This window comes from Strigops habroptila, chromosome 7 (assembly GCF_004027225.2).
Source record: "Strigops habroptila isolate Jane chromosome 7, bStrHab1.2.pri, whole genome shotgun sequence".
Classification (NCBI taxonomy): Eukaryota; Metazoa; Chordata; class Aves; order Psittaciformes; family Psittacidae; genus Strigops; species Strigops habroptila.
Genome location: NC_044283.2, coordinates 28838294 through 28857626, shown reverse-complemented (window position 1 = coordinate 28857626; position 19333 = coordinate 28838294). Strand labels below are relative to the sequence as shown.

The 19333-nt window shown below is 43.8% G+C and overlaps 1 long non-coding RNA gene across 1 annotated transcript; it reads right to left on the bottom strand.

The window, feature by feature from the left end:
- Positions 1–8511: 8511 nt before the first annotated feature.
- Positions 8512–11404, bottom strand: LOC115610437. The gene is made up of 3 exons (XR_003992225.1): positions 11176–11404; positions 11010–11082; positions 8512–8621 (listed from the first exon to the last, which is right to left on the bottom strand). It is a non-coding gene; the product is annotated as an uncharacterized LOC115610437 (long non-coding RNA).
- Between the last annotated feature and the right edge of the window lie 7929 nt (positions 11405–19333).

The following is a 19333-nucleotide window of genomic DNA, read 5'->3' as shown; positions in this document are numbered from 1 at the left end:
AGTGAAGCCATGTTGGCTGTCACCAACCACCTCGTTGTTTTTCATGTGCCTTAGCATGTTTTCCAGGAGAAACTGTTCCAAGATTTTGCCAGGCACAGAGGTGAGACTGACTGGTCTGTAGTTCCCTGGGTCTTCTGTATTTCCCTTCTTGAAAATGGGGGTTATATTACCCTTCTTCCGGTCATCGGGAAGTTCACCTGACTGCCAGGATTTTTCGAATATGATGGACAGTGGTTTAGCAACTTCATTCGCCAGCTCCTTCAGGACCTGTGGATGGATTTCATCAGGTTCCATGGACTTGTGCACTTTCAGGTTCTTAAGATGGTCTCGAACCTGATCCTCTCCTACAGTGGGCCTAAGGTCTTCATTTTCACAGTCCCTGCATTTGCTTTCCAAGACATTCGTGGTGTGGTCAGAGCATTTGCTGGTGAAGATGGAGGCAAAGAAGTCATTAAGAACCTCAGCCTTCTCCAAATCCATGGTAGCCAGTTCTCCTGATAGCCTCCAGAGAGGGCCCACATTGTCCCTAGTCTGTCTTTTAGTTGCTACGTATCTATAGAATCCTTTCCTGTTATCTTTTACATCCCTTGCCAAACTTAATTCCAGCTGGGCCTTAGCTTTCCTAACCTGGTCCCTAGCTTCCCAGACAATGCTCCTATATTCTTCCCAGGCCGCTTGTCCTCACTTCCACCTTCTAGATGCTTCTTTTTTCCCTCTAAGTTTCCTCAGCAGCTCCTTGTCCATCCATGGAGGTCTCCTGGCCCTCCTGCTGCACTTTCTTCTAGTCGGGATGCAACACTCTTGAGCACGTAGCAGGTGATCCTTGAATATCGACCAGCAGTCTTGGGCCCCCCTGCCCTCTAGGACTGTATCCCATGAAACCTTATTAAGGAGGTTCCTGAAGAGGCCAAAGTCTGCTTTCTTGAAGTCCAGGGCAGTGAGCTTGCTGCATGCTCTTCTCACAGTCCTGAGGATCTCAAACTCAACCATCTCGTGATCACTAGAGCCAAGGCTTTATTGAAGAATGCAACAGGTAATAGGCACAAAACTAGGAGAAACTCTACCTGGATATGGTAAGCATAGAGATTTTCAACTTCACAATCTGAAAAAATGTTTCTCTCTCTACCAGATGTCTAAGGAGTCCAATGAGAAAACTTTGATTTGTAAGTCACAATGTAAATCACAGAATCACAGAGTGGTTTGGGTTGGAAGGGACCTTAGAGATCATCTAGTTCCAACTCCCCTGCCACTGGCAGGGACACCATCCACTAGACCAAGTGGAAGCTGCAAGCCTGTCCAACCTGGCCTTGAACACTGACAGGGATGGGGCAGCCACAACTTCTCTGGGCAAGCTGTTCCAGTGTCTCACCACCCTCATAGTGAGGAACTTCTTCCTAATATCTAATCTAAATCTACCCTTTTTCAGTTTAAAGCCATTCCCTTATCTTATACCTACATATCCTTGTAAAAAGTCCCTCTCCAGCTTTTCTTGTAGGCCCACTTTAGGCACTGGAATGCTGTTCTAAGGTTTCCCTGAAACCTTCTCTTCCCAAAGCTGAACAACCCCAATTCTTTCAGCAGGTCTTCATAGCAGAGGTGCTCCAGCCCTCTGATCATCTTCGTGGCCTCCTCTGGACTCACTCAAGCAGGTCCATGTCCTTCTTATATTGAGGCCCCCAGTGCTGAACACAGTACTCCAGGTGGGGTCTCATGAGAGCAGAGTAGAGGGGGAGAATCTCCTTCCTTGACCTGCTGGCCACACTCCTTTGGATGCAGCCAAGCATATGGTTGGTTTTCTGGGCTGCAAATGCACAGTGCTGGCTCATCTTGAGCTTCTTGTCAAACAACACCCCCAAGATCTTCACAGAGCTGCTCTCAACCCAATCTTCAGCCAACCTGTAGGGATTGCCCCAACCCAGGTGTAGGACCTTGCACTTCACATTGTTGAACTTCATGAGGTTGGCATTCGCCACCTCTCAAGCATGTCAAGGTCCCTCTGGATGGCATCCCTTCCCTTCAGCATGTCAACAACACTACACAGCTTGGTGTCACCAGCAAACTTGCTGAGGGCACACTCAATCCCACTGTCCGTGTCGCTGACAAAGATGTCAAACAGCACCAGCCCCAATTCTGATCCCTGAGGAATGACACTCGGACATCGTGCTGTTGACCACAATTCTTTGAGTGAGGCCATCCAGCCAATTCCTTATCCACTAAGTGGCCCATCCGTCAAATCCATGCCTCTCCAGTTTAGAGACAACGATGTCATGTAGGACAATATCAAATGTTTTGCATGAGTCCAGGTAGATGATGCCAGTCACTCTTACCCACCAACACTGTAACTCCATCACAGACCAGATTTGTAAGGCATGATTTGGTGAAGCCATGATGGTTGTCACCAATCACCCCTGCTGTGTTGTCTTCCAATAGTTATTGGGGTGGTTGAAGTCCCCCATGAGGACCAGGGCTTTGAACATGAGGTTGCTCCTGTCTGTCTGCAAAGGGCCTTATCTGCTCAGTCTTCCTGGTTGGATAGCCTGTAACAGACCCCACTGTAATATCCCTTGTCCCTGCCCTCCCTTGCATCCCGACCCACTCTCAGTCAGCTCCACGACCATCCCCAGGCAGAGCTCCATGCACTTCGTCTGGTCATTGACATAGAGGGTGAGACCCCCTCCTCATCTCCCCTGCCTGTCCTTCCCGAAGAGCCTGTATCCTTCCATTCCAACATGCCAATCATAGGAACCATCCCATGACACCTCCATAATGCCAATAAGATCATAGCCCTGCAGGGGTGCTCATGTCTCTACCTCCTGTTTATTCCCCATGCTACGTGCATTTGCACAGAGGTCCCTGGTGAAGCTGACTCACTGGCTGGAGTGGCACCTCAATTCTGTTAAAACTAAGCAGGATAAGTGGATCACATTTGGGGGGGGGTTGGGGGGTGGAGAGGGGACATAATGGAAACTGACAATACTTAATGATCAAATTGTCACTGGCATATGAAGTCATTAGTTAAAACTTATTTTTTCATGCATTTTAACTAGTCCAAGTTTATATTGCATATATAGCAATATATATATTTTTATGCACTACATCAAATGACCTTTAATAAAATATTTTAGCAGCTGTTATGAAGCACGAAGCATATGTAATCAAAATACATTAGCATAATTTAACTCCTTAACCTAGAAGAGAAGATCTGCAGCTGCGGTGTTGCTCCTCTTTAATACACTTAGACTGGAAGCATTCTCATCACCAGTGCGTCCCTTTGCTACTTTTTTGTCCCCCAATGAAAAGGATGTCCAGCAAAGCAAGCTTTCCTCGGGGTTGCAGAGCCATCTAGTGTCGGAGGGACAGGGTTCCCGCAGACAATTTCTTTCCATTTACTCTTAATTCCTCAAACGTTTCTCCATTCCATCCTTTAAAAATTTTATCCCTGTTTCGCAGGCTCCTTTTTGTTCTCTGCATGAACTTCTTTTCCTTTTCTTCTCAGTCTTTAGAAGTCATCGGGCATAAAAGGATTGCCCTATACCTGTACACAAATAATGGTAGGTCCAACTTAGTGTATTTGCTTCTTCCTTAGGATAGAAAAGCTGAAGAAACAAAAACCAGAGAAATATAGGGATAGAGCAAAGCAAAGATGCTTTTATTGAATCCTCTGAAATACCTAATGGGTCAATTATACCTAGGCTAGCCCTAATAGATCTTGGTCTATCTTACCCCTAAAAACATCCAGAACATCCCTATTCCAAAGCCAGGAACTTCATTTTCTCTCTGGCCAGCCTTTCCACCACTTTCACTAGGGCAGTTTTCTCTCAAGTTTAGCTTCAGTCTGCAAATTTAGGTGGCATCTTTTTGTCTTGCCTTGGAAAAACCAGACATTTGACCAGTGTTGTCCTTGTCGTAACATTTGCCTGCTGATGGATGCACCTCCTCCACTGCTTCTATTCTATACAAAGCAAGTGTAAATCTTACAGTCCCTCCTGACCAGTGGTGCTTGAAGGACTCCTTTGCCATGCTTCGCTAATGCAGCATCAGGGCGACACAAGGGCTGCCCGTGTCTTACAGGTGGTATAGCTGGTGCTGAACTTGGGTGGTCTCCTAAGGTCGGGTAGAAACTGAAGGACTACAGAAGCCCCAGAACATAGCAAGTAAAGAGAGGTCTGAGTGCAGGATGCTCAGGAAAACAGGACTAGAGGGTCAAATGGGAAATATTATGAGCAGTTCCAGGTAGCTCATGAACACTGGTGGCTGTCTGAGTAAAAGGGAGTAATATATCTAACACGTAATAAATGCACATTTCTCACTGAATGTTTCAGTTCTCTCTTTACAACATAATGTTTAATTGTTCTAGACATGGAATAAAACTGTGTCATTTGACAGACTAGCTGGAGAACGGGTTAGCTAAATGTAGGTGCAGTTTTATTTTGTGACTAAAGTACTTGTTTCAGGCAATAGAAAGGGTTCATTTAGTTGTCAGTTCTGGGTCTATTAATCAGCGATTAAAAAAGAATGAGAAGTTTGGAGCTAGAAAGCTTCCCTATTTCAAAACTAGGCTCGCCTGTGTGACATTCACCTACCGGTGATGCATTTCATTTGTATTTGTGGTGATATATGTTATCTAATTTGACCTGCAAAAGATAGGCAGCTCTACCTTAAATAAGACAGGGCCTCAAAGGAATGCCTTTTATACCCAACCCCATCTAGAGCAGGTTTCAGTGATCCACTTTGGAAGTGATGAATAAATAAATGACAGACAAGTAGCCAGCCCAGAATAGAGGCAAACATAAATACAGAGCTGAAATGGTCTGATGATAGGAGGGATGCAGTTGCTTACACATACAAATATCCATGTTAGATAAACAATGGCATTTATCACCCATGTCTCTATTTAGGCTTCTGGAAATATAAGAAGTCCAGTAGGATATTGAAAGTAATCTGGCAGAAGATGGGTAACCTCAGATTTCCACTGAGATGATTTACTTTTAGGCTGGTTTCCTAAGAAACAAAGTATGTGTGATTACACTGTCTCTCTTCCACTAACAGCTTCTGAACCTGCTGACCAGGTTTGGTGGAAGGCTAGCAGTCTCCAGGATATGAAACACCTGTGTGTTCCATAAAAATCAGTGCCTAGGTGGAGGAAAGAGACCCATCTCCATGGAGAGACAAGTCATCAAATGAAGCGAGCCAATCTTGGCACAGTTTGGTCCACCAGCTGGGAAATAAATAGGTACTGGGCAGACAATAAATAAATGTGCGCACGTTGCAGACCCAGGCACAGCACAGCAGTGGCTGCTGCCTCTTGGGGCTTCACTGTCCATCTTCTGGGCAGAAAATGGGTGTCCCAGGAGGCAAGGAGGAATATGAAGCAGAAGGTGGCACTGGAAAGGGGAGCTCCTACTCATAGGAATATGCACTACTGTTAATGTTGCTGGTGAGTGAAAGATGCTGCACCCTCTACAATGATGTAAATAAGATGTCTGCTTCCTCCTTGGTTATTCTATAGAAAGTCATAATTTGGCTAAATAAAATATCTTAGATTTGTCTTAGCTTTTGTTTGTATCAGCTACCCAGCAATCAGCAATTTTATTAACCAGAGATCACTATTTTAGGAAAAAAAGAAATCACCCATTTGCCTCACCTTAAAATAAAAAGTGTTTTTAAAAACCTTTGCCTCACAATAGCTTTTAGGACAAAAAGTACCTTGGGAATGGATGCGCTTTCAGACAGACAGCTGCCTCACAGACAGAATACGTTAGCAGAACATACAGTGGTGCTTTACACATCTGTCCACTGGAGGCCTCCCTCCCTCAGTGGGACCCGTCACTCCTTGAGAGAAAAGAGGTACCAGAGAGGTGCCAATGACCTTGATAATATAAAGCTGTGTCAGTTATTACCTGGTGAAAGTCTCCATTAGCTCCAGGCCTTTCTTTAGAGGCTGCAGTTTTACTGAGTTATTGGGACATAAGAAGTCTCTGCCTTAGAGTTTTTTGGGTTTGTTTTTTGCTTTTTGTTTCGGGTTTTTGGGGGTTTGTTTGTTTGTTTGTTTCTGTTGGGGTTTTTTTGGGGAGTTTGTTTGTTTGTGGGGTTTTTTGTGGATTCCTGACGTTTCAGGCTGGAGTGAGGTAGAAAAGGTACTGTTATATCCTGCCATGCTTTTTCCTTCACCTAATGTTAAGCAGCTGCTGAAGAAAGATCAGAAAGCAAAGTTTAACACCAGAAAACAAGGTTAAACCACAGGCTATTACCTGTGAGACCCTAATGAAGAGCTGCTTGCTATTCCCAGATGAGTGTATAGATTATTACAAGAATATAACTAAATCCAATGTGTTTTCCCACTTATTCTTTCCCATCCTTGCTGCTGTGACATTCCTGAGGGGAAATGTGATTTATCGACGCAAAATCTACCTTCTGACATTTCTACATTTTCTTGCCTTGGTGGACCCATTGCTGGCCAGTCCCAAAACCCTCTCTGCCTTTCATCCTTCCTATCTTTGCAAAGTGGCAGGGTGTGTTTGACCTGTCTGCTGTCACTACCAGGCATTAAGAGCCTGGTCTCACCACAGTGGGTGCCAGAGTTTCCCGGGAATCACATCTGGTTTACAAGTAAAATCTGTTTGGTCCATTTGAGCTCCTTACAGACCCACCAGCTGCAGCGAGTCAGCTCTCTTCCTCTTTTCACACCAAGGCACAGTTTTCAGTACCAACATCACACACCTCTGTGCAGAGACATGAGCTGGTGTAGCTAGGACAGCATCTCACACTGAGGTAGGGCATTGTTCTCTTTTCTCTGCACCTGAAGGTTGGGTTATGGCCATGCGATGCAAGGAAGTCTGGTTAGGTCACCCGAGATGTCCATAACCATTAGAACAAGTCTTTTTTCCCATGAAAAGGAAACAATGACTGGACTATTCAGGCTATAGTCTTGTGCCCTTGTTCTCCATGGAGTACAGGGTAGATAGCAGGAGAGAGGATATGGTAGCAGATCACTGCTCATTTTTAGTAATAAGCCCAGCACATGAGCAACAACATCTTTTGTCTTTCAAATGATGTCAACAGCTAATACAAGAGAATTACTGCAATATTGCCCCATGCAGCGAGTGCTCCCTGCTCCCAGGACGCTGGAATGAAGTGATTGTTTCTGAATAAGCGTGTCTAACTAGAGCCTGAGTCTTTCTGAATTAATAAAGAATTATTGGCGGCACATTTCACTGCCATTCCTCTGGAGCCTTTCAGCTGCCACTCTGCAGCAAGTAGATAAACACAAGCCCCAGGAGTCTCTCACAGCTTTCCCACATACTGTAGCATATTCTGGAGATCTAGAATAACACAATAGAATCCAGTAGAACCGAGCCGCACTGCAGAACTGCCAAAACTGGGGAACTAGTGTGAGGGACTGCCACTGCTTCTCTTACACTGCAAGCTTAAGTTGCTGGGTGAGTTTTACACTGCCCTTCAGCATTTTTAAGCAAACGAGAAACTCTCAAGCATTTAAACTTCAGTAAATATGGAAGACTAGAAGCTCTGATGTGTGTGCTGTGTTATACACAACAGAGTAGTAAGAGAGATATGACTCCTACCTGACTTTAGGTGCTCTGAGGTACATCTACATTCCAGCTTGGTAACTAAGCACCCTTTAGATTCAGCAGAGTTAACGAAATACAGACAGCAATTACTCTTGCCTAAAGTAGTCAACTAGATTTGGTCAGGTGGATTACAAGACCTCAATTGAGGAAATCTCTTATGGTAGGATGGGCACCTAAGCACCAAGTTCAGAAACAGGCAGCTGCCACTGTGGTTGATGTCTAATGTTAGGCAAGATGAACGCAGTCCCTCCTCAAAGTGACCAGGTACAACTGTTACAAGAATAATAAAGAAGATGCTATTAGTAACAACCAACACAGTGCCAAAAGCTTTTCAGAAAGAGCCAATTTCTCCACTACTCGTTGACAGAAATAGGAATCAGAGAGCCTGAGAATAACAACAAAACTCCCAGAGAGCTTAAACAGAGGAAACTAAAGGACTTGCCTGAACATTAGAATTCAATTATTTATAACTGGGAAAACATATTCCTCCAGCAGTGCTCATGGCACGCCTTCAGTTCAGAGCTAGTGCAGAGTGACAAATTATCACATCTCCACAAAGCAAAGCCCACTCTGAATTGTAGTGCCAGCCTTGTGAGGTTCATGGTGGGCTAGGGCTATATTCCCCAGCTCCCTAGGCTTCACTGCAGGAGGAGATGCGCAGGGGTGGGGAAAGGAAAGGCAGATAGCACTTGGATAACAGCACCTGCAACCTCAATGGAGGGACATGAGTCTGGCGACAGAATGAGGAAGGCTCTGCCCAGTGGCCATACCCAGCCCCAGGAGGGTTGCTCAGCATTAGGTGCTTCCCAAAACACCTGCATGGTTCCCAGGAGCAGCAGTACCAATGTGGACAATCTTCATTAACAGTAAAGAGTAATTAGTTTTTCTCTTCATAGGGCTGTACTTTTCATAGTTGATCACTAATTGATGCTCACCATTCCTTTCATAGGGCACAGGAATCCTTGCTGCTCTTTCTCAAGAATCCCCTTCTTTTTCTTTCTGCTTCTGTTGATGGAGGGACCTGCACGAGACCTGAAGTAGACATGCTCTGTGGTCACAGGCTGACAACAGAACTTCTTTGTAAAAGAACTGTGTTTTTTAATTAGAAATCTGTCATTTGTACCCTGCTTTAAAGAACAAAAACAACAAACCCAACCCAAACCATTTATAGGTAAACTAAATTAATTGAGGACCACAAGCTACATACACATATGTGTGCGTGTGCATATTTTGAATCTAGAAATCTAGAATCTTCCTCTATTTCGTCTCCTGACTTTTTTACATCCTAGCAGTGAATAATTTAAACATTACAAAACTGTCCATGATCATAGAATTACAATATAATCACAACTGGCCTGAACACAATGCAGATATTTACATACATAACTTCTTTTTGTATATGACGTACATTAGGAAGTGTGCCTAAATCAATACTCAGTTCTGGCCAGATTTTGTTTTAAGAAACAAGTGGAATCAGACAGACAGCATTAGTGTATTTAGGCTGTTGTTTTAAACAATAGCAAGAGATTTAATTAAGGAAAATCACCCCATATTGTGAGTAACACAGCATGACTGTAACACAGAAAAACCTTAGCAATTCTCAGCTTCCCTCACCTAAGCTGCCTGATAGGTTACAAATGCCAGATGAATAAATAATGCTAGCCTGTGCTCCTGACGCCTCGTTTCTCTGTGAGGAGCCTCAAGAGAGCTGTTCAAAGATTTACATAGGTCAGGATGTAAATCTTGGGGGAAGTAACAGATTTCTCTAAGCAAAGAAACAGGAAAAGGAAAAACAGCAGCTCTCCTTCTTCCGAGAGGGGAAAACAGATAAAGGGTCCCGATGGCTCTTGCCAAGTCCTCGCGCCTGCTGTGGTGCAGACAGTCCTGCCTTTCATAGGCCATGGAGCAGCAGCCTTTCATTATTAGCAGAGAATTAACTGCTTTTTCCCATTTAGTTTCTCCTTTGATATTATGAAAACCAGCTCCTGGGAGAAGCTAACACTTCTCTTTGCTCTATCTTGCCAATAATGATCAACCAAGTGCATTAAAAAGCAGAAGCAGTAATACATTTTATTTGACTCAGTCTTCTCTCTCACCCTCTTGATAATTATCAGCCTCTGTAATTTAATAATTAAAGTTAAAATGCTAGAGACAGAGAGCATCGCCTGCCTGGGAGCCATGTGTCATGGCAGCCTGATGTCCCCAGAAGCCCCTGAGGCCAGCGGGCAAGAAGTGGTGCTGCACTGACAAAGCAAGACGCCAGGAAGGACATATTTCCTGAGAAGCCCTTCCATCTTGATGTCTAGGCACTTTCCCACAAAGGATGCTTCAATAGAAAGTTGGTTCAAATCTGTTTACAGCCAAACTCATCCCTGTAAGACATATGCATGTTAGAAGCCAAAAAAAGGCTTTGGTTGGCAGGAAGAGTTTCTATTGCAATAGCTAAATGTTGACCCTTTGCTGGTCTAGTTGCCCTGAAATCTTCTACTGGTGAAATATGCTGCAGTGAGTGGAGAAAGGAGTCCCTATCCCTCCCCAGAGCATCAATGTTTTTTGTGATCTCAGGCTGCCAAAATGCTTGTTATCAGTTTTATTATAAGCCTCCAGACAGGCCCAGGGCAAAGGCCAAGAAAAGACTGCAGTTAGGAAAGCAAAAAAACCCAAAGCTTGGTGGGACTTTAATTGCTATGAATGTTCACCTCCCGGACTTTGCTCCCCAATCTGTGTATGGCTGGGTTTGGGCTGCACTTCTAAGGCACCTCACTTTTTCCCTTACACAAAATGGGAGGTTAAGTGTCTAGGTCTGGGCTTTGCATTTCCATTCTGTATGTTAGTCTACAGAGCAACGTTTGCCCTGCAGGGGAATCTCTGCTGCTTCATTTCTGGAGCAGGCTTGGCTCCTGCCACCCTCTCCATCCTGCAGACACACCATGGCCGTTCCTCTGCTCGCTCCCAAAGTTTCTCGGAGCCTGAACTCTGGCTTCCAGCTCATTTGCTTTTGTGTGCTTTCAATGTCATGTGTGTCTCAATCCCTCTTCACACCTGTGAAGCCGCTGCATTCTGTGTCTTTGTGGCAAACACAATGCAGGGCAGCCCTCCACGGTTAATAACCGGGCAATGTGCAACCCCTCAGCTCCTCAAAGCACAAGGAGGAGCTTTTTAGGTGCTTGCCAGTGTTCGTTGCAAGTTCATGAATACTGTCACAAGAGTGTACTGATGTCCTTGCGCGTTTCATAGGCTGCAGGCAGGGGGATTTTGCAGAACCTCCTTTCATACAGGCTCTTGCCACAGAGAGGCAGCCTTCACCACTAAGACAGGATGAGAAAAATCCACAGTGAATGGGATAGAGGAGCTTTATAGGAAGCATCAGCAGATGGAATAATAGGGATAATATAGTCCAGATGTGAGGCTGTGCCTGACCTGCTCCTGAAGTGCCCCTGCGCTTTGTGCCGTGGATGGAGGCAGCATTTCAGCAAGGTCAAGTTTTCGTAACCTGTGAAGACAAAAAGAAGTTTTATCATCTGGTATGAAATGACAGCGGTGTCTTTGCAGCAGCTGGTTCTCAGGGCCACGGCAGCAGCAGTACCTGTCCTGATGGTTTCTGTGCCCTCATCGAACAGCTTGGGGGATTCCTGAGCCCACTTTCTGCAGCCAAAGGACCTTGTTGGTGAAGACCACTCTGTTCTAGCATGGTGGGCACTCTAAAGAGAGCATGAGCAATAATTTACATCAGGTAGGGATTTACAAAATCCATGAAATCCAGATATAAATTTTGTCCCTTACATTAAAAGAGGACTTACTGGTTGCTTTTGAGGTTTTTTTTTCCTAACTCAATATATGGACCTTTGTTCCTTTGGTTTGTCTGTTGTTTTTTTGTTTTTTTTTACTGGGAACTCTCTGATATCAACATTCCTGAAGACAAAAGTCTTTAGCTCTCCACCTGCAAGTCAAGGATGTTTTTCTATTAAAATCCTAATTGTATCAATGAGGTTTATTCATTGTTTCAAAGCTACTAGTAACAATTAGCATGCTGATGTTCACTGATTAAGAGAAGAAGGAAAAAAAACCCTCTAAGGTAAATAAATCAACTTAAAAATTATCCCTTTCTGCAAACAACAGCTGCACAGGAAAAGGAAGACTGTTAGCCATCTTTCACTGATGTACTAGGCTGATCCAGTAGATGCGTTTCAAGTACTCTGCGGCTGCAAGTTAATATATCCTACACTCCACAGGAAAGAACCATGCAGGAAAACAAAAAAAAAGGCAGAACAATTGTGTGAACCAAACGCCCCATCTTATTCTGAAAACATCTGGGCCTCTGAGCATTTCATTCATTCATTTGGTTTATTTGGTGCAAAAGCTGCCCAAGCATTAGCAGCCTGTCTTACTTACTTAATAATAGAAAAAGCAAATGTTGGTGTAGAGATCCTTTGCCTCTACACATAGGATGTGGACTCGGAAAACAGGAACTGCTCAGGGGCTGAGGCTAAGATGAGGTTCAGTAGGGAGGAATATGGCTGCAATGTGCAATGCTAGGATTATGGAGGGGATAAGCAATGCCAGGAGTTTTGGAAATACTGGTTTATGGAGAGTCTTAGTTCAGCACATAATACAGGAATGTTGAAGAAAATAACTACAGAGGTGAAAGAAATAAAAGGAGGATGAAATGCAGGGTTAAAAAGTCTGGCATGATTTTGGCACAAAGCTTCCAAAAAGTCAGGATTTTACCAGTCAGGATATCACAGCTTCTGACAGCTTCTGCCCAGCTCAGCATGGGATTCTGCTTTGGTGCTGAGGAGCGTCCTGTGAAGGGTTAAGTGATGAAAGAGCAACTGCTTCATTCTATGTGGATAACACAACAAAGCCTGGAAATGCAAATGCATTCAGAAAAATCCTTTGAACATTTTTGTCCCCCTCTCAAAGTTGTTACCTTACAGAGGTTTAAGGAAAGTCCTCACTGTTTATTGTCGAGTGTTTATTACTGCAGACGTCAGGAGTGGCTGACAAGTTTACATAAAAAATTCCGGATCTTAACATTTTCCCAGTTGATACTTTTCCTTTTCTACTGCTTCATCTTTACAGAAGAAAGGGATTAAAGTGATGTATTTTGCCACACTTTTTCCTGGGATGAATTAACCCTTGGCCAACAATGGCAAGGAAGACAGCACACCTATATGGAAAATTAACTTGACAGCCCACAAACACGAGAGCCTGCTGTTCACTGGATTTCATTTTAATAGGCATTAACAAGGCTTTTGGGTTAAGTAAGCAAAGGGAACTAGCCCTGAAACTATCGTTTCATTTCATAGCCCTTTTCACAGGGATTAGCTATCAGTCTGAAAGGTCTGTGAGTCTGTGATGCTTCATCTGGCTTTTTAATTCAAATTGTACTGAATCCATCGCAATTCCCTTTTGCTTCTAAAATGGTGCAAACAGGTAAACAATATCCATTGTGAATCCTTATACTTCTTGGCATGTGTCAGATTTTTAAGGAGAAATATGAGGTTGGAATGTGCAAATTTTCTCTGTTTTACAAAGGGTAGAGCCTGCCTACTCCCAGATCTTTAGTTAGTGATAATTTTTATTCTACAAGGATAATTTTGCATTAAAGAATGTGAAAAGTACAAGCACGAGCTTAAGGAACAGTTGAGCCCTCCTCTCAAATTTTAGGCACAGTTTGTGCCTGGGCATGCAGCAGGGATACTGCTAAGTCGGGACTGAAGAATGGTGGTCAGAGGGTGCTGATGTTAGAGCATGTGACAGGAGGATGAATTCTGTAGTGCTGCCATGTTCACTGTTCTCATGCTTCTCAAAGTATGGAGTGGCTGGAGTTGGGTGATTGATGGAAAATTATTTTCCCAATGATTCATAATTCAGTCAGCCTTGCATCCTTTTCACCTGCACTCATGCAATTTCTGTTTGTATATATATTTGTGAAGAGTCTTTTAGTTATGAGTAAGTATTCTTCACACACAAGTGAATGTATTGACACATGGACAAACGGCTTCTCAGAAACACAAGCATACTCCTTCTGGAAGTGATTACCCTGCCACCCTATATGTACACATTTACTTGATGAGAACGTGACTAGAAAAACCAAATGTACAACATGCAGGACATCCAATAAATGTCATTTATGTGTCCCAGTCAGGAAGCAAACCATCTATTTTTAAAACAGGGTTTTATAAATATAGCCAAATGTAAGGCATGTTCTAAAGAGGAAAAGCAGGAATCAAAGATGCTCAGTGGCTTTCCTGGAGTGCACAGCTTATTCACTATCCCTATTACTGGCCCAGACCCACGTAGAGCAGAGTCTTTCTAACATCCTGTTAACATTTCTTCTGCTCTTTTAGCTAATAGCATCAACACACCAAAAAAAGTCTACAGAAATATGTAGGACAGGGCTTAGCACTTCTGCATGGCTCTCTTGCAGATTTCTGACTCATGAGCAGCAGAGGGGTCGAAAGTGGAATTCTCTGTGTGCTCGCCTCATGCTTTCATGCATAGACACTCAGAGTCTTGTGGCACACATGAACCTGAGCACGGTTCTTGTTTATGTTGGGCCAAGACAGCATCTCTCTACTTTCTTTCCTCTTCTGAAGAACCCAAAAACACCCAGACGGGTTAAATCATCCTAGCAAAATCCCACTGCAAACACCTGTGCCTTACAGCTCATTCATCACTCCCAAGTCTCCACCAATACCTCCACTGGAGGATCCTGTCATGCAGCTGCTGTAAGAAGGGTGTTCTACAGGGAGGTACATGAAAGGATCCTTGGATGGAGGTGTTGCCTGGGGCTCAGGAATACAAGAAGCTCAGTGCCTGGACAAGTCCATATTTCTGAGCTAAAGAACAGGAATGTAAATATTGTGTTAAGATCTTGTACTTGACGTCCGTGACCTCAGCAAAGGATAGAAGAAAGAGAAGGAGGAGGTTGTCATGAGGAAAACAGCGATGCTTAGTACTTGCAGGTTTCTATTTCAAAGGTTTTTGAAAATATTTCATTTGTTATTTGCAAAGTTATATACTACTTAAAACATACACTGAAATATTTATTAAGATACTGCATCTCTCTCTTGGCTCCCTCTCTCAAGCTGACTTGGAACTATTATATTAGCTTTGGGGGTTTGTGTACAACAAACAGCCCAGAGGCTTAATTTTGTGCACCACTTCTTGAAAATCTATGACTGCAACCTGTGCTTCAACAGAGTGTGAGGTTGAAATGTAGCAAGATATTGCTGTTTTAATGGTCCTATCACACGGGTATCTAAGGCAGGGGAGGTAATCAGTAGCTGGTTATTAAAAATCAATTTACTCCAGTGTTCTACAGTGCAGACATCCACTATCATAATTAATGCGAAAAAATTCAATTTTATTGTGAACCTCCTAATACATGGATTAAATTTCCTGACTTTTTTCTTGGAGCTGCAATTCCTGGAAAAAGAGAACTTGAAATTTTTGTGGGAACATTAAAACATTTCTGTGACTGATAAAAAGGACACAGATGTTGTCTTCTTATTTTCCTGCTTTGAAACCACTCTTATGATTTCACAGCCTTTAACAGTGAATTCACTTATTAGTGAATTTTTGGGTTTCCGAGTCCCATGTGCATTAACTACATGCAATAATTAGCAAATAACATAATGCTTATGTTTTAAGGTGATTTTTTTCCACTCTTCGTAATTTGAAGACTTGATTTTATTCTCTAAATTACAGTTATAGCATGGGCTTTTATGGAGCTGTTCAGTAATTGTGTTTTTAGTATCTGTTTTCAGTTGCTTGAAAGACCGTTGAATTTCAGTGTGTTTGGGGATGTTATTTTCTAGTGTGGAGCTCCATCTTCTCTGAACAAATTCTGGGATAGTCTGGAGAAAAAGAGGACATGTTTGCTGAAAAATGATGGTGGCCCTCTAGAAAATTTATTGCCTTCGTGCTTGGAAATGATGGCTTACTTTTCATGCTCACAACCCTGCCACGTTTGAATGGCATGATTAGGATGGCAAACTCATGCATGCAAAAGGTCAGAAATGCCAGAACTATAACAACATATTTTAAGGGGGGAGTTCTTTGTGCGTTGTGAAGTTGACCCTATGGGTAGGATTGTGTGCTGTTTCTCTGTAGATGTTACATCTTGCCTAGCAACTTGCTTTCACGTGACTCAAATACACTTAATTTAGCTGTAAATACTGGAATAGAGAAGGGTCTCCATTGCAGAACAAGAGAAGTTTCTTTCTTGTTCTGCGGTGGAGTGGACATCCCTTTTCTTTATCATGACAAAAATCCAATGGTATTAGACCTTTATGTCTTTCCAACAAGTCCACACAGTGCTGTGGAGGAACCATTTGTTGTGAAATTACAGGTATCTATTTAACACCAAGAAGGACATTTGGTATTCTAAGAGCTGGATTATATCAAGGTAAGTGAAATTTCTTTCAAAGCTATTCTAGATTCACATCAGTGATAGTTTGAGGAGAGGTGAGCCCCAGCTACAGGTTCCTTCAAGGCATTTCTGCAGCCTCAGGGCTCCTTGGACTCATGTGCTCTCCACAGATGTCTCCTTTGGACAACAAGCAGACACCATAGCCAGTGCCAAGATCTTGTCCCCCTTCCCCAGCATCCCAACATCACCAACATCACCAACCCTGCAGCTGAGTAAGGACTTCTGCAGCACAGGATGTGTTCAATGGTCACATACCACTTTTTTCCCCCAAAAGCAGTCTCAGACTGATCACTTGTCTGGATATCAAACCCAAAGCAGATCAGATAACGCGGGAATGGTGGGAACCTCATTCAGAGTCAGTTTGAAATGCAGCAAGCCCTTCACCTCCAGATTGTGCAGACTGTGCTACTGCATGTGTACACTGGTTCTTCACTGTATTTCTTCATAGAGGACTTTTTGCCTTGCTTAGTTAAACAGCAAACAAATTCCAAATAAAAGATCATTACAAAAGATACCAAAATAAGACTACTTTCCAAATGCCTTGTGATTAAGGTAAGAAATATCAGCAAAGGAAACTTTATTCCTTACCTTCTACCCATACGGTGAAATATTTCACTACTTACGTGGGAAGCTGTGGAAATGCCATCCTGGAGGGTTTTAAGGACAGGTTAGTAAATATCTCCTAGAAGCAGATTAGGAATTGCAGATTCTGCATGAGGGTCACATTCCATCATCCCCATGGCCATTGAGACGGTGGAGTAAGGAGGTATAAAAGCTTTAGCTAAACTACTGCACCATGCTAACAGGAGACACTAATAAAAAAGAATAGCTAAAAGGTTTTTTACCTCTCTGAAGATCTCATTTCAGATTTTAAGTCTCAACAGAAGAAAGAGTGAGAGTTGGCTCACACCATCTTGAGGGGACAAATGAGCTTAGACAACTCGACAGCCAACGAACAGAAGACATGGAGCTACCGAGCAGGACAGCTTGATGCCAAGAGCAAGCAGGGAGCTGATGTGCCACCAGCTTCATCTGAATATTCAGGAAAGTTAGCTAAACGGTGACACCTTGTCCTGGCACATGTCCCTATCTTCTCCTGTAAAACAAACCCTGGCACACAGCACATGTCGTGTCACTTGCCTTTTTACTTTTGGAGGAAGAGTGAAAAAATTCTGCACATTTTTGAGACATCTGCATTTAAAGCCACAATAGCAGAGAATGTAGATGACTGTGCCCTTCAAAAAGAAATGTCAGGGCATATTTTCACGAGTGCTTTGTGCCCTATACTTGCTGGACTAAGGAGTCTAAAGACCACAGTCACATGGGTTAAGGTAGAAGCCTTGCATGGACATAGGACTTCATAGAGTCATTTGCCACAGTAGGCAAGGATTTCGGGATTAAGTCCAGAGGATGGTCACGAGGAGGAAAAGTGGGCTGGAGCACCTCCCGTATGAAGACAGGCTGAGAAAGTTGGGGCTGTTCAGCCTGCAGAAGAGAAGGCTGCGTGGAGACCTCAGAACAGCCTTCCAGTATCTGAAGGGGGTCTATAAGGATGCTGGGGAGGGACTCTTCCTTAGGGACTGTAGTGGTAGAACAAGGGCTAATGGGTTCAAACTTAAACAGGGGAAGTTTAGATTGGATATAAGGAAGAAGTTCTTTACAGTGAGGGTGGTGAAGCACTGGAATGGGTTGCTCAAGGAAGTTGTGAATGCTCCATCCCTGGCAGTGCTCAAGGCCAGGTTGGACGGAGCCTTGGGCGACATGGTTTAGTGTGAGGTGTCCCTGCCCATGGCAGGGGGGTTGGAACTAGGTGATCTTAAGGTCCTTTCCAACCCTAACTATTCTATGATTCTGTGATTCTATAAGACGCATAAAAGCTAGTGGTAACTGATCTGGCAGAGATTTAATAATGCTCCTAAAATTGCCTGTGTGAGTTTCCTGGCTGTTCATGGCCTGGAGGAAATGCTTTCTAAGATAGGGGTGGTGCATGTGAATCACCAGTTCACACTGCCAGAGAATCTGTGGAGGAGCCATATAAAAGTGGGATGCATTTGGGAAGCTGTGGGTCAAAGTGGCAGGCAGGGTAAGTTCAGCAAGAGTGGACGGAGAAGTGAGCTGTGCCAGGCTGGGTGGGACACAGGGAGGCTGGCAGAGGAGCCAGGCTCCTTTTCAGAAACAACTCAGGTGCAGGTCTTGTGGGGCAAAACAACCGCTTTCTTAGTGCAAAGTGAGGGTCATGGGGAGGGTGGCAGGGGAGTGAGCTTCAGGGGAGTTCACCCAGATTTGTGTCCTCTTTCGCCCCTGTCCACTGCTTTCACTTAGAGACCTGGAAAATGTTTGGCAGTGCTGTGTTCACCCTCGCCCAGCTCACCTGGAGAAGCCCAGGCAGCACAACCAAAATGCCTTCTGTAAATCCTCCCTAGCACCCTCCATGCCCATGCTTACTGCTTGGCGCTGCTCAGGCTGCCCGGGTGGCTTGCATGGTGGCTGGACCTTACCCAGGACGGTCAATCGCAGAGCAACTGGAGCCTGCCAGCCCTGCAGCAGTGGCTGCTGAGCTGGTGTAGCTGCAGTTAACAAAGACTGAACTCAGGAGCAAAAAGCATGTTTTCCAAGGAAATTCTATGGCAGTTAGTGGCTTGCCTTCCAGATGACAGTGTTAGTCATCGTAGCAGGGACTGTGTGTTAGCTGGCTTCAGGAAGAAGGTTCATCTTGCAGATAAAACCAGAAAAGGTGATCAGAAAGAAAGACTCTTCAAAACTTGTGTCTGGCTTGATGAACAAGCAGGTTTTTCTCTAGTAGTAGGCAATTATTCTGTGGAGTATAGGTGAGTTCAGGCTTTCCCTGGAAACAGCCCTCCGGGTCTTTATCCAGCCCAAATCCAGGCTGAGAAAGCACCCACATTAATCCATTTAAGAGGGTAGATCACAGCAAACACGTCATGACGGCAACTGACCTTACAAGAATGCCTCCCTCACCATGGCAGATTTCTCATAGGTGCCTGAACATGAAAAGTATTTGTTATTTTGAACTGCTGTGCTAGGACAAGAGTTCACAACATCCTTGGGATCCTCAAGCCTTGTTCTCTAAATGCTCTTCAATTCAATCTATTCAGAAGAATTCAAGTAAACGTTTTGCAGTATTCATTTTCAAATATGTGAGCCAACTTGGAAAAAGCAGGATCTTTTAAGCTCCACAGTAGTCATTTCTCGATGACAACAGAAGGGAATTACTTTTAAGGAAAAGAAATAATTGTTTTCAGCTGGTTAATAGTGAAAAGAAATTGCATGCAGGAGTTTGTGT